Source organism: Terrapene carolina, unplaced genomic scaffold (assembly GCF_002925995.2).
Source record: "Terrapene carolina triunguis isolate 2854851 unplaced genomic scaffold, T_m_triunguis-2.0 Scaffold85, whole genome shotgun sequence".
NCBI classification, from domain to species: domain Eukaryota; kingdom Metazoa; phylum Chordata; order Testudines; family Emydidae; genus Terrapene; species Terrapene triunguis.
Genome location: NW_020664436.1, coordinates 4,256,195 through 4,268,808, shown reverse-complemented (window position 1 = coordinate 4,268,808; position 12,614 = coordinate 4,256,195). Strand labels below are relative to the sequence as shown.

The 12,614-nt window shown below is 43.7% G+C and overlaps 1 long non-coding RNA gene across 4 annotated transcripts in view; it reads right to left on the bottom strand.

The window, feature by feature from the left end:
* Positions 1-10,388, bottom strand: part of LOC112109082 — a 37,587-nt gene extending 27,199 nt beyond the window's left edge. For 2 of the 4 annotated variants that reach the window (XR_003899786.1, XR_003899789.1), the window contains exons 1-2: positions 10,304-10,388; positions 256-378 (exon numbers count right to left, since the gene is read on the bottom strand). This is a non-coding gene — a long non-coding RNA (uncharacterized LOC112109082). Of the gene's footprint in view, positions 1-255; positions 379-8,468; positions 8,777-10,303 lie in introns of all 4 variants that reach the window. The other 2 variants (XR_003899787.1, XR_003899788.1) reach the window with 2 other exon arrangements.
* Positions 10,389-12,614: the final 2,226 nt, after the last annotated feature.

Genomic DNA, 12,614 nt, shown 5'->3' with positions numbered 1-12,614 from the left:
AAACTCACATTGCAATCTTCCCTCCTCAGTCCCTTCCCTCCCCTTCAGTGGGAGTTTTGCCTGCATAAGGATCATGGTACTTAAGTTCTTTATAGGGTTTTTTTTATTTATTTTTTTATTGCTACTGGGAAAGTCTGTAATAAGGCTAGTCAGACCAGAACTTGTGAACTTCATCACTCAACCAAAGGGCATTAAACAATCATTTAAAAGATTCAGAACCAGTGTATATAGTAAAAAAAGAAAAGGGCTTCTTACCTGACCCTTATGGACTGCCTCCTTTCTACAGTGGGGCCTAATGGTGGCTCTGACATCATAGAACAGTGAATTCTGCCGCATCACAGTAGAGATGGAGACACACCCAGCATGATTTTTGGGAACCTATGGGATTAAAACTAAAGGTAAGCTTAGAAAAATATTCACAAACCATAACTAGTGACAGTTAAGTTTGTGGCAGTGCACACCGCTTCCAGCCAAGAACTTAAAAGGGATCTACAAAGGGAAAAGACTCTTGCATTCCTTTCCACCTTCACATTGCTTACAGTGATGTCAGTAACACTCCAGTGCTCTAAATAGTTTTCATTTTTATCTCCAAGAGATACCCAAAGAATGCTTACCCATGATCTACCTGTTCTGGGAATGACCAGCAGCCTTCAGCCTGTAAGGGTATGTCTACACTGCAACTAAACACTTGTGGCAGGCCTGTGTTGGGTGACTTGGGCTCATAGGGCTGTAAAATTTTGGTGCAGACATTTGGGCTCAGGGTGGAGCCTGGGCTCTGTGAACCTCCACCTTCATGGAGTTTGAAATGAAGTCACACGAAAGCTAAATGTGTTTCATGAATGGATTCTGCCTCAATGGGCCTGAGGGGCTAAAATGGATCTTGGTCCCAGAAGTATCAGAATCACGGTAGACAGCATTTATACCATGTTACTGCCCAGTTTCCAAAACGTGCTGTATTTCACACTTTGTTCTCCTACAAAGCAGAGAAAAGCTACAATCTGCTTCCGAAATGAGCCTATCATTTCAACAGAGGAAAAAGCCCCTGCGAAAATGTGGAGACATGCACAATGTCAGGAAATAATATTCAGGCAATTAAATCCTCAAGGGTGGGCATGCTGGAGACTGTAAAGCCATCTTGTCCTGAAGAATTCGGCAATGACATAAAGTTTGCATATGAAGAAGTCACTTGCATTATGTGAGAACTTGTTCTGGTGTGTAACGGAATCAGGCAAATTCCCTCTCAGTCAGGAGCTTGTCTGATTCCCCACAATAAACAGGAACTGTTGCTGCAAACACTTTCTATTTAGGATCAGAGGGGAACAGAGCAGGAAACTGCCTGGAGTGGGGATACTTGTTTGCTTTACCTGCTGTCACTTTGCAAAGCCCTGCAAATTACACAGAAATGTTGAGGAGAAGGGCAGGTAAACACAAAGTAGATGGAGTATTCTTTTTAACTGCAAAGACCAACAGGAGTCGAGGCCAAAGTCAACACAAGGAGCAGTTTTTAGTCATAGAAACCTGAGACTGTTTCAATGGTTTGAGGGGTTTTTCCCTTCTTCCTCAGATTTTTACCTTGGGCACTTGTAAGTAAAGGGGCAGGCATGCCAGGGCCAGACCTCTTAAGCAGTTGGAGGACTATGAGTAGCACTCTCTAGTTTTATGTTTCCACACATCTCCTCCATTCACATCTATACCAGAGTACAACCCCGCTGTGCACCATGCAAGGATTTGCAGGGCCAAGATCTCAGTGGAGATTGTGGCATTAATCTCTAATGAGAGCTCATTCGTTTTATGTAGGATTGGGATCCTAAGACAATGGCTACTAGGGCCTTGGCTACACTTGCAGCTGTACAGCGCTGTGAGGTAAACCTGTCTTCGTACAGCTGAGTGGGGAAAAGCGCTGCAGTCTGTCCACGCTGACAGCTGCCAGCGCAGTGGCGTGGCCACACTTGCAACATTTGCAGCTGTGTTGGGAGCGGTGCATTATGGGCAGCTATCCCAGCATTCATGTGGCTGCAACGTGCTTTTCAAAACGGGGGGGTGGGGTGGATTGTGACAGGGAGTGTGGGAGGAGAGAGAGTGCTTTTTGGAGCATGTCAGCTCTCTATTTTGCAAGTTCCGAACTCCCGGCCCCCTGCTCATTCATTTACTCACTCAAAGCAAGCTGCAAACTGTTTGCTTTTTTCTGTGGTACGAGCTTTGAAACCGGCACTTCCGCATTCCTGCAGCCATTCACAACAATGGAGAGGATTGGTCACTTGACAAGGTGATTAGTACAGCGCTGCAAGCGTTTACACTCACACCCGTGAGTCGTAGCCACTCCACTGCAGCTGTTATTCCTCTCGGAGATGTGGAGTACCTGCAGCGGTGTACCCAGGGAGATACAGTGCTGCAAGTGCCCTGCCAGTGTGGACGGGGAGTGAGTTACAGCGCTGGGGGAGCCTTTACAGCGCTGTAACTTGCAAGTGTAGCCAAGGCCTAGGAGAGGAATTGGCTCTGTTTCTAGTAAATGGGGATAGTGCTAGGGCCCGTCAAACATTTTGATGGAAAATTGGATTGTTGATTAAACAAAAACAAAAAAAAGTGTGTGTGAGAAGTGTCTGGTTTCCATGGAAAATTTTGAGTTTTCAAAAACTCCAGACCAAAAAACATTCAGATTTTGAACTAAAGTTTTCATTATTTTTTTAAATGAAAAGCTGAAATATTAATTTTGATAAAAATGATTGTCAACAAAAACTTTTTTTAAAATTCTCAGTGGAAAAAACTCCTGTTTTCCAACCAGCTCTAGCTCCTAGCACTCTCTTATTTGCAAGAGGATCTAACAAAGCTGATGTCCTGTTTTCTCTGAACTGCACAGCTTGGGTTTGTGCCACTTCAGTAGACAAGCCCCATGCAAAGCTAGAGGGGAGCCAGAGTTGAAAACTGAGACTTCAGAGAAGTATTTGCATCTCTCTGACCTACGTATTGGCCACAGTGGCACTAGTGCCAGCTTCAAACAGATAGAGTAAAGATTAATCTCCCACCGTTAAAATTGCCTACTATTGAAAAGAAAATATCTCAGATGTTTAAGAGATTGTGGGTCATTAAGTTCCATAGAATACCCCATTGTGTAGTTGGGCCCAGACTAGGGAAGGTTAGAGCACGTAGAGAAGTTATTGACTCAGTAATGGAAGAGACATTAAGGGTATGTCTACACTACAGGATTAATCCGAATTTAGATAATTCGAATTTGGGAAACAGATTGTATAAATTCGATTGTGCGTGGCCACACTAAGCACATTAATTCGGTTTTTAACCACATTAATTCGGTTGTGTGCGGCCACACTACCCCATTAATTTAACCACAGTAATTCGGTGGTGTGCGGCCACACTAACCCTAATTCGAATTAACAAAATCGATTTAGGCGCTACTCCGTTCGTCGAGGTGGAGTACAGAAATCGATTTTAAGTGCCCTTTAATTCGAATTAACTGGCTCTGTAGTGTGGACGGGTGAAGGGTTAATTCGGATTAACGCAGCTAAATCCGAATTAAAGTCGTAGTGTAGACCAGGCCTAACAGAGAGTTGAGACCTTGGATATCTTGTCCTCACGGGGCTGTTCTGATCTGATTTGAAGATCCAATTATATGGTACACTGCCACTAATAATGCAGAAAGACAAGGTGGGTGAGGTAATATCTTTTACTGGACCAACTTCTGTGAGTGAAAGAGAGAAGCTCTGTGTAGCTTGAAAGTGTCTCTTTCACCAACGGAAGTTCGTCCAGTAAAAGATATTACCTCACCCACCCTGTCTCTCAAATATTCTGGGACCAGCACGACTACAACAAAACTGCAAACAATAATAATGCATTCATTACAAAAAGATGGAACTCATCTAAAACTCCTCAGAAAAGAAAGTTTAATCAGGATTGGTTTATTACTGAAAGGGAGGAGGGGACATTTGAACAGATGAGGAAGAAGCATTTATACTACCATATTGTGCATACACTATTCTCAAAATATACCAAGGAGATCTCATTTTATTATTTTACTTTCCATGCATGCAAACCTCTAAAGAACATTGATCAAACCCATTCCCACATTACTAATCTGTGAGTTGCTTGAATAAAAATTAAAGGGGCCATTCTGGCCCTTGTACCTCTATCCTGCTCTGGCGGTGAATATAGGAATTCTCCTCTATGCAGGGGAAATGTAGAGTTGCTATTTGCAGTCCTGTGCTGTCCTCTCACAACCCCACTGTAGGGAGCATGGCAGAGACAGAACCACAGAGTGTTCATAGTGCTGAGTGTTATGAAGATTCTGTGCAACAGCCCAAGGCAGACTGAGGTCATAAAACATCTTTGTTCCCCACTCCCTGGGTTATAGCTCCTATAGGCACCGTACCAAATCTCTCTAATTTTAAAGAAATATATATCTGTATTATGCTGGATCCTCACTGTATATTGCTGCTATGCAACTATAACTCATGAATAGCAGCGTTCATTGGGAACATATTGTTCAGCCAGAAACTTGTATGCTTGAATTTTAACCTAATATCCTTGCCATTTCAATGCTAGGGATGCAGTGATGAATTGTTATTAGCTCATTTTTTCCACTGTGTTTTGGTCTGTCTCTTTAATGCATTTGGTGCAACTGGTAAAAGACAACCATTAAATCACTCAGAAACAGTCAGTGTTTACAGATCTGAGACAGAACCAGTGTTTCAGTCATTCCCGCATCAGATGCCTCTCACTTAGGGACCCAGTTCTCTAAGCTATTGAATGCACTCAACTCCCATTAAAGTCAATAGTGCTTGAGGACACTAAGCACCTAACAGGACAGGACCCTGGAAGGGATCCCCCAATATTTTGGGCCAAATCTATAACTGCCCAATAAAAAACACAAACTAGCAATGAAGAACAATAGAGGAAGTCTCATTAACTCCATGAGCTACAAGTACAGTGTATGCATGTTTACACTAATATTTTAGGGTTTGGGGACTGATATTTCAGGGTTTGGGGCACCCCACACTACCATCCTTACTCCCGGCCTCATGACTGAGTACTACTCCTCATGAGTCAGGCCCCTAATGATGTTTAGTGGTACTCAGTTGCTGCCCACCTCCATTCAGTGATGTTTGATCACAAGATTGAGGGTTGGAGGATGTGGGACAAAGCATACACAATTAAATAGGGAATGGTGGGCACTGGCTTTCTTAGTATAATGAACTGGCATTGGTCTCCCAAAAGATGAAGAGCTAGCATAGACTATTCCTGGACCACTCACTCTTACTGTAAAGGTTGAATCATCCCCATCACTAAGTAGCATTGACATTTTCTTTTCAGCCATTGCGTTTCATTAACAGTGGGCTTGCTTGGATCACTTCAGTGCAAAGTATAATCCAACTTCTTCACAGTGCACAACCATCATTTTGCGCATTTAGCCTCCTTCAGAAATAGACGCTTTGAATGAAAACCCTGTGTAACTTCCTGTGAGATGAGTTTTCAGACTCGCCGTTCTTAGAGGAATAGTATTCTGGGTGAATTAGACTTCAATTTCCTAGATATTTTGAAAAGATAATACAAGTTTCTTTCTCAAGTTCTTAATGGTGGAGAGGGAGCTCGTCTGCTGAAGGTGACACATGGAAGAGTTGTATGCAGTCTTGTTGTAGCTGGGCTGGCTCCAGAATATTAGAGAGACAAGGTGAATGAAATAATACGTTTTATTGGACTGAATTTTTTGGAGAGACGAGCTTTTGAGCTTACCCAGGGCTCTTCTTCAGTTGGTGCAATAAAAGATATTATCTTACCTACCTTGTCTCTCATGGAAGAGTTGACATATCCTGCCTTCGGATTCCTTAGCCTTTTCATACTGTTATACAACTGTTCTTTTAAGTTTTAAGAGTCATCTAAAGATGGAGCACTTACTCTTTTTGAGCTTTTTATGACTGAAAGCTTTTCTTGTAACAGATTAGGAATAATCAATTAAAAGAGACCATTTCAGTTTCTTTCTTATTCTGTTTCCAGTCTGGCCTAATTATTTGGTATGGGTCCAGCAAACTACATTCATTCCCTAATTATGACAGAACTTGACAGCAATATTTTCTATGAGCTCTTCATTCCATGTGGATGTTAACACAGTAAAACCACATTTCAAATAGAACCAGTTGGGAATTTGGCAAAGTGTTTTTCCATCAGAAAATGCCAATTTGTCAAAATCAAAACTTTTCATGGGAAATGATCAGTTTCAACAAATATTTCAACTCATAAAAGTTTCAAAGTGTTTTGTTTCTAAGTTTTCAAAATGAAAAAAAATCCATTTTTCTGGTTCAAAATAACTTTGTTTTGAATTTAAGCTAAAATAGTTTATTTTTAAAAAATGAAATTACAAGTACACATTTTGAAATTATTGAAATGAAATGTTTCATTTGGCCTCTACTAATTTCCCCCCAGATTTTCAGTGTGTGAGTATTTTTGAGATTGACTTTTCATCCCGAATTAGGACAGGACATTTTTTTGATATCACAAAAATTTACATAGGATTGGAAAACTGTTTTTCACCCTCCTCTAATTTGAAGCTAGTTCCAGCAATTCCATCTTTTAGTTAGTTTTATTTCAGGTTTAAATGGCTTTTCTTCCGAATAGATACAAATCTGGTCTTTATTTAAAAAGCTTGATAGTGATATTTTTGGCTGACAGAACTTAGTCCCTTGGACAACTCCACTGAAGTCACTGGAGTTACACAAGGGATGAATTTGCCCCATTTTTTTGAGCTGGCCAGTTGTTAGATCGGGGTTGTGCGGGAGAGGGAGGTGTCACTCCTGTGTTCTACTCCTGGGTCTGGCACTGAAGCGCTGTCTAACCTTGGGAAACCTGCCTGTGTCTCTATTACTCTAAAATGGGACTGATAATGCTTACTTATAGGGGTGTTCTGAAGCTTCATTAATGAATGTTCGTAAAACACTTGTCCATCCTTAGATGAAAGGTGATAGAGAGAGTCAAAGCAGTCAAGAACTTTGCATCTTCTCTCTCTTCTGCAAAAATGCCTGCACCCTGCATAAATCTGTTACATCTGTGAGTTGAAAACTTTGTGTAAGTGTCTGGTAACACTGTGTTAACCATAGACATTCTCCACTGCAGTGCGAAATATCAGTATTCCCACTTCCAGACTTTTCTTTGTTTAAACTAGTGATCAAAAGGCACATTGCGCTGTCAACATGCTGTGAATTACCCTCACCACAGAACAACCACCCTTTCCATTTGGGTGTAAATAATATATTCCTTGGAAGAGAATGAGGTGTGTGTGTCCCAAGTTTCTCTACAGTAATTAGTGAGTTGAAGGAGGCTATTCTATATTGAGGAAAGAAGGTATATTGCATACATGATATTTATCTATTGTCATTGCATTACTAAGATTACAGCGGTAGTTATGCTCTAACTTCTTCTTCCAAAGCAGTCACAGAAGGGGCAGGGGGGAAGCACATTAGAACGGGAGGTACCGTCTACCCTACAAAACACATATTGCTTCTCTCATCTCTAGCAAAACAAATGGAAACTTCTCACATACATCTTCTTGGTCCTTCCATTGCATCATTTTCCAATGCAAAAACTTTTTCCATTAAAACACTGAACTGTTATTTTTGTAAAGCTTAGGAAAAAAACATCAGTAAAACTTATATTTTTCCTGGTGGCAATTGTTTTTGACTGCAGGGGTTGTGGGGAGGAGGGGAGTCACTCAAGCTGCCTGTCAGATAGCTCTCTGACTAGCTGCCTTAGAAGTGCCACAAGAGAACCCAAGTTGCAAAATTCAGATCTGGATTTCAAATAGTCCAGTGTTTCGGGGGGTTGGATCTGGGGGTTGGGGGAGGGGGTTGGTTCATCCTGTCATAGAGATAGGTGTCGAGTGAAAAGTTATTATCCAGATTTTAACCCATCCAAATCAAACTTTGAAGGGAAGGGGGTTAGGAACCGGTGTTTTGGCTCAGGCCTGTCTCTGTGCATAACATTAGCTAGCTTACCCTATTAGCAGTCAGGCTGGAGTTGACCTAGGTGACTTTATCTCACGATAAAAGTGCCTTGTCTTCACTGTGATTTTAACTTGGGATAGCTCACGCATGTGTGGATAGGTCTACACTTGAAACTATGCTAGTGGCAGGGTGTCTTAACATGCTGGTGGCTTCCAATGGTAATGAGTGCCTTCAAGCATAATTTCATGGTCATTTATATTTTGGCTGAAATATGGGTTATAGTTACCTTTCTCATTAATGATTTTTAATTAAAGCTGCTGTAAAGTGCCGCTTTAATTTTTTGCCCCTCCCCTTGTCCGCCATTTTGAACTGATCACTTGGGAGATGGGGGATAGCAGGGAGGGCTGTAATGGTGCTGCCTCCACCCTGAGCTGAACCAGCAGCTAGGGCTATAGGGCAAGAGCCCGACCAAATATTTTGTAATATCCTTCATAATAACAACAATGATAGCAGCCTCCATCTTACCAGCCTGAGTTGCTCTCCTCCCCTGCTTCTTCAGTTTGGGAAACCTCCACCACACCGTGCTCTGCCTGGGTCATAAAGGGGAACAGTTCCTATGAATTGGGGACGAGCTCTTCTCTGTGACTAGTGTCACTCCCCTCTCCCACCTTTCTTCTCCTTCTCCCTCTCCCTGCTGGTTGTCCAGAGCATCCTGGGTTGGGTCTTTGCAGACATCCAGGTTCTTAATCCACACTTGTCTCGGCTCCACAGATGAGTCCACACTGAAATGGGACTCTGTGCTCATGGGTGCTCGGAACACAGTCCAATTCATCCTATAAGAAACAGGTTGTTGGAGCACCCCTGGTTCTCTTATGCTTATCCTTGGACTTCTACTAGTTCGCCTTCAGCCCTTTTAGCCTCTCCCTGCGATGCTGTACATGTCCACTTGATCCCATGTTCTTCCTGCAGCTTTTTAGATATACCTTCCCACAATTCTTTGTATTGTTAAAGTCATGGATTGTGCTCACTTTGGCTCAAAGTTGCCCCAACTTTCTGGTGTTCTTATAGTCAGGTGGATGCACAATGATAGTCTTATCAGGGGCCATTGTTCTGCTGCTTCCATTACTAGAGATGGCCAAGCCTGGAGAAACTGCAGGCAGGGTGGGACTGTGACATCAAGCAGAGGGATATAACCACTTGGTCAGAGGTCACAGCGCAGGAAGCACAGGTAGATGGGAAGGTAGTGCAAAGGAGTGGCAATCTAGTGGGCTTAAGGGACCATGATATCGCGGTTGTGAGTACTCCTGGCTGAACACGTTCACCACATTAGCCTTATGGGAGTGACACACAATTAAAAAAAAAACCCTCATGCTTCTGCACTATAGCTCAGAGCATGGCAGCTGCCTCACCATGTGGCACTGAGAGCAGCATGTGGATGTATGAATATGTGCTGTGTTAAAGGGGAAAATCAGGATTGAGCATAAGGTTAGCATGCAGTGAAGACAAAGCCTCAGCATATCAGACACTCTCCCATTAGCGCTCTCGCTCTCTCTGACAGTCGCTTCCTTCTAATACTTTGCAAACTGCATCCAAAATCTGATAAAGAGCTAGTGAGCATCCATAAAAGAGACTCAAAGCTGAATCCATAGTTCCAAGAGCCTTATCTTAGTTTTAGGATTCTATGAAGAATTGAAGACTTCTCTTGGGCATGGGAGCCAATGTCCTCATCAAACTAGAAATATTCCCAGGAGAGAAGAAAAGATATACTAGATGAATCCATTATGGGCTGATGTCAATACTCTGGTTGCTTCCCTCCAGGGTACCTGAATGAAGCAGCTTTTCCAGAAGCAGAGGATATTGGAAATGCTACTTCTGGAGGGTGAGAAGTTATTGGCTGAACTGCAGAGCCCCTAAAATGGATCATTCAACTATGTTATTTTTCCCTCTTCCCTCAGAAATATTTGTAATTGTTTTTACTTTTTGTGGGGGGGAGGAAATTGTTGGATAATCTCATCACCAAGTAAATCTTTAACCTGGCTCTGTCATTCACAGTGGTTACTTGCAGGGCCGTCCTTAGGCATACGCAGCATACGCAGCTGCCTAGGGCACCATGAAATTTGGGGCACCAAATTGCCCCAAATTTAATGGTGCCCTAGGCAGCTGCGTGCCGCATACACTGCGGCACCAGCCCCAGCAACCAGCCCTATCCCTCGGCCGGCCCTCCCTGCAAGGGGCAGCGCCGGCCCTAAGGGGGTGTGGGGCCCCGGACAACTCCCTCCACCCTGCCTCTTACCCTTCCCCCCTGCGCCGCCCCCAGTCCGCCCCCATTCCACCTCTTCCCCCAGCGACCCCCCACTCACCAGCAGTGGCAGGAAGCAGAGCAACCCGGCCCCAGCCTGCTCTACTCCACCAGCTCCCAGCCATGGCGCTCCGCTTCCCGCCGCCAGTGAGTGCGGGGAAAGGATCATCCCCTGCACTCACCAGCAGCGGGAAGCGGAGAGATGTGGTCCCAACCCGATCCGCTTCCCTTGCCCTGGCCCCAGTCATATCGCTTGGGTTGGGGAAAGGACCGCCCCCGGCTCTCACCGGTGGTGGGAAGCGGAGCACCGCGGCTGGGAGCTGGTAGAGTAGAGCAGGCTGGGGCCGGGCTGCTCCACTTCCCGCCGCTGCCGGTGAGTGGGGGAACTCTTCCCCCAAGCCCTCTTCCCCGAGCGACACGGCTTGGGCTGGGGCGAGGGAAGCAGAGCGGGCTACTCCCGGCCACCCGCTAATCCCCCAGGCCACTCTAAGCCTGTGAGGCCCCCAAAAGTGGCCCCTCCACAGCTCCTGCCTCCCAGACCCTGGAGGGGGGGAGGCTTTCATTACATAGCACTGCCGGTTCCTTACTGTGTGTGTCTTGGCTATGGTGGAGGAAACATCAGCCTAAAAAGAGCACATTGTGTTTCATTTAATTGCCATTGAAGTTCAGTATTTTACCACTGATTTGCGTATGAGTGCTTCCTCGAGGAAGAATCAACTTCAGAAAATAAGGGCATGTTATTTCTGAATGAGAGCGTCCACACGGGGCTTTAATGCACTTTAATTTATGTGCCTTAACTTCCACACTTTTAGTTAATTCATCTTAACTTTCCTGAACGGCTCCATGTAGACGAGCCCTAAAACATTTGCATTGCAACCACTGGCAGGCACTTATTTAGATCAAGGGCATGTGCACTCTGCCACAAGCAGAATCTAATTTCTGCAGCAAGGTGCCTGATTTCTATAGCATGCCAGTGCAATAGATGAGAAAATCCATCTGCAGATCAGTTCAAAAAATTGGAGCTCTTTACTGAAATATAAAAATGGCTATTATGAATGTAATATTGCCTGGGCCATTTAATTTTATATTTCATTGGCTTTATACTGCCCCTACATTTTAAAACGTCCAGCATGCTAAAGAGTTTTGTATTGAAAATGCATAACCGCATTGCAGAAGTTATTAGAGTGGAGCTAGAGGCTTTGGCAGCTGTGTAGTTGACAAATGATATTTTTGGCACTTGTGGAGCCACGGGAGGCAATTTGGGATTGTGGGATAAACACATTAGTTGGCTTTTGCTGTTAAAGTGATCAGTAGCAAAAAAACCCACCAATGGTGTCTTTGTTGTTATTAGGTTCCAAAGTCAACATCCCTTTGAGATGAATTAGGCAGCTTTCACCACCCTGACAGCTATTTTTCTGGTTGGCAGACTCTGGCAGACAGTTTATACTCAGTAGACATTTGGAAAGTTTTCTTTGCAACCATAAAGGCTAGAAACAATTTTTTTAAAAATGAAAGCTCAACTTCTGGAGCATGTTCAGTGGCAAGGGGTAAATTCTTCAGCAAATGGCCACAGAATCATGGAGTACATGGGACCCTGACTTAGATGATTGCAAAAGTCTGCCTGAATTACCTGTACATTTTTGTTTGATGACAAGTTTGCCTTTTCTTGAGAGGTAATGTTATCTAAGTTCTTTTCCAAGCTCTGACACTAACTTGCTTGACCTTGGGCAAAACATTTAACCGCTGTGCCTCAGTTTCAATACCCACTTTTGTAAAGTGCTTAGTTATGCAAAGTTTTACTATGATTATCTCCTGCTTTCTCTATTCTTAGCATGAGCACACACTTCACCCTGTGGTTCCCAGCTTCACTCAAAGCATTAGTTTCTAGTTCTGCTCCTGTGAGTTCTGTGTAGGCACTTCCCTCCAGGAGTAGCTATAAAATACACAGAGATATCTAGAAGAGCGCCTGCAGTCCTCCTACCCTTCTCTTGTCGAAACCTGAGCAGGGTTGGGGGAGGAGCAGTTAAAAACTTCCTTGTTCCATCCCACTACAAGGAAATGGAACAAGGGCTATAACAAGTGCCAGGATTCTGAGGACATCATACCAGTTGAACCAAGCTTTCTTCTCAGGATTGTCATTCAGGATCCTCTAGTTCATTCAGTTGCCAAACTTTGGTTCAGACCCAAAATCATTAGTCTCTTCCCTTTTGACTGTTCTCAAACTACAAGAAAACAAATCATCAGTCAGTGAACAAAAAGCTCTCTGGTGCTTTTTGTTCCTGACAGAAGGTAATCGGGAATGTACTCCCATGGTAGGAAGGAGCTTTATCAGTTTGGAAAATGACCTTGCTCAGTTCCATTAAGAACACAGC